At 53.6% G+C, this 3,027-nt stretch overlaps 1 pseudogene; it reads left to right on the forward strand.

Moving 5' to 3' along the window:
* Nucleotides 1–2,816, forward strand: LOC120643934 (annotated as a pseudogene).
* Nucleotides 2,817–3,027: the final 211 nt, after the last annotated feature.

Consider the following 3,027-nt stretch of genomic DNA (forward strand, 5'->3'; position numbering starts at 1 on the left):
TCCAACGGCCCAGATCGGTCGGGCACCTCCCTCTCTCGCCATCTCATCCCCTCGTTCGAGTAAAAAAGAAACGAATCTCCTCTCTCTGGAATCAGCAGTACGACCCGTGAGGTTTCGAAAGATCTGCGAGGGTTATTCGTCGTTCGTGTAGGAAGAGAAGAGATGGCGAAATGGGAGGGGCCGGTGATCGGGATTGACCTGGGGACGACGTCCTCGTGCGTCGGCGTGTGGCGGAACGGACGCGTCGAGATCATCCCCAACGACTAGGGGAACCACACCACGCCGTCGTACGTCGCCTTCACCGCCACCGAGTGGCTCATCGGTGACGCCGCCAAGAAGCAGGTCGCCATTAACCCCGTCAACATCGTCTTCGGTACGTGTGTCACCTGCCCTCTTCCCTTTCCTCAGTCTGGTAGCCTTTGTTTGATTTCTCATGCGTGATCCTCTCTACAGATGCTTTTGTTTTTTGGGGGCGTGTAGATCTAATGGAATTTATTTTAATCTTCAGATGCTAGTTCGGAATTTGTTATGGGGATTGGAGGGGATTTGGATTACGTGCTTTATCCGAACAAGCCCTTAACGTGAGCAATATTCGCTCTGCTTCAATGTGCGACATGAGTTGCCGTAACCAGTAGGAATTGATTGTTTAGTGTCAGCGGTAACTGCTTTGTTCATGTGCTCTACTCCTATATGAGTAGGATTATCCACTAGGAAGGCGAGCCTTTCAGTGAAATTTGTTGTTCAGAAATTCTGGAACTTGCTAATAGTTTGCAATCGAACAATCAGTATAGTCAGTTTTTCTTAGTTCATCAATAAGTTGGTGGCGCATGTGTATGTAGCTACTACTCTAGATCTGCTTAGATAGCGTGCTATTACAGTTTTCAACTAAAATCAGACTCAAATACTGACTAATTCTTTACGGTAGTTTCGAACAGCAGTGCTTAAAAAAATGTACCAGTTCATTCATTTTTCAAAGCCAAATGCTACTAACTGAATTACCATATTGTACACATGCTTTTATGCTGTCTACGAATGTTGCTTGTCTTTTTGGCTGCAGACATGAAGCGGTTGATTGGTAGGAGGTTCTCTGACCTGTCCGTGCAAAGTGATGTGAAAACATGGTCGTTCAAGGTCATGGCTGGTTCTGCTGACAAGCCGATGATCATGGTCCACCACAACGGTGAGAAGAAACAGTTCTTTGCCGAGGAGATCACCTCAATGGTGCTGACCACGATGAAGGGGATCGCCGAGGTCCACATCGGCTCCGCCGTCAAGAACGCCGTGGTCACTGTTCCTGCCCATTTCAGTGACTCCCAGAGGCAGGCCACCAAGGACGCCGGAGCTATCTCCGGCCTCAATGTGATGCGCATCATCAACGAACCCACCGCCGCAGCCATCGCCTACGCACATCACAAGAAAGCCGCCAGCAGCAGCACCGGCGAGAAGAACGTGCTCATCTTTGACCTTGGAGGTGGCACCTGTGATGTGTCACTGGTGACCATCAAGGAGGCAGGCATCTTTGAGGTCAAGGCCACCGCCGGCGACTCCCATCTGGGCGGGGAAGACTTCGGCAACCGCATGGTCGACCACTTCGTCCAGGAGTTCAAGCGCCGGCACGGCAAGGACATCGGCGGCGACGCGCGAGCGCTGCGGCGTCTGAGAATCGCATGCGAGCATGCCAAGCACGCGCTGTCATCCACCGCTCAGACCAGCATCGAGATCGACTTGCTGCACGAGGGCATGGACCTGTACGCCACCGTCACTCGCGCCCGGTTCAACAAGCTGAACATGGACCTCTTCGTCAGGTGCGTGGAGCTCGTGGAGAAGTGCCTCCACGACGCCAAGATGGGCAAGGGCAGCGTGCACGACGTCGTTCTCGTGGGCGGCTCCACCCACATTCCCAAGGTGCAGGAGCTGATCCAGGACCTGTTCAATGGCAAGGAGCTCTGCCGGAGCATCGACGCTGACATGTCCGTGGCGTATGGTGCCACCGCGCAGGCTGCCAGCCTGATGAGCGGTGAGGACAAGTGCTGGAAGGTGCAGGTGCACGACGTTTCACCACTGTCTCTGGGTCTGGGGACTGCCAGTGGCACGACGACCTTGCTGTTCCCGAGGAACACCGCCATCCCGGCGAAGAAGGAGAAGATCTTCACCACATGCTCCAAGTACCAGCCTAGGATCCCGATCGAGGTGTACGAGGACAAGAGCCTCTTGGGCAAGTTCGAGCTGTCTGGCATCCCGCTGGTGGCCCGAGGTGTGCCCAAGACCACAGTGTGCTTTGACATCGACGTTGATGGCATCCTGAGCGCGTCTGTTGTGGACAAGATGATGACGGGCCGGGGCAGAGCACGATCACAGTCACCGCTGACAAAGGGCAGCTGAGCAAGGAGCAGATTGAGATGATGACGCGGGGTGTGGAGGAGTACAAGGAGCATAAGAAGACGACGGATGCCAAGAAGGCCCTGGAGAACTACGTGGACGGCATACAGTACGCCGTCGCCGCCAAACTGAGTGCCGGTGAGAAGAAGCATGTGGAGGACGAAATCGAGGGCGCCATCAGCTAGCTGGACAGCAACCAGCTCGCAGACACCGACGAGATCAAGGGCAAGTTGAAGGAGCTTAAGGGCATCTGCGACCCCATCTTGGTGTAATGCTTCTGGTTGGCATTCTGCCGATAGTGTCACTTGGTAGTCTGTCGTATGGTCGTGCTACTATGAGCTGAATTTAGATGTGGAAGCAGGGGTGACTTGGCAGAGGTTGTGGTTTAAAAACTAGCGCAGCTTCTGAATATGTGATCATGGATGATGCTTCCTTAATTGCTGTTCTCTTCTGCTTCGATTTGATTGATCACGTGTTTGCATTGTTATCTTTTATGGTGGTATTGTTTCTTCCGAAGATCTAGGTGCAGGGTCTCTCCAGCTTAGCAATTGTGCACAAAGGATCGTCGGCCAGGTACTCTTCCACCTGAGGAGCGTCGCGGACTTCTCGCCACGCTCGGCATCGACCTTATCGTCGCCGCCATTGTCG

The sequence above is a fragment of the Panicum virgatum genome, chromosome 8K (assembly GCF_016808335.1).
Source record: "Panicum virgatum strain AP13 chromosome 8K, P.virgatum_v5, whole genome shotgun sequence".
Lineage (NCBI taxonomy): Eukaryota > Viridiplantae > Streptophyta > Magnoliopsida > Poales > Poaceae > Panicum > Panicum virgatum.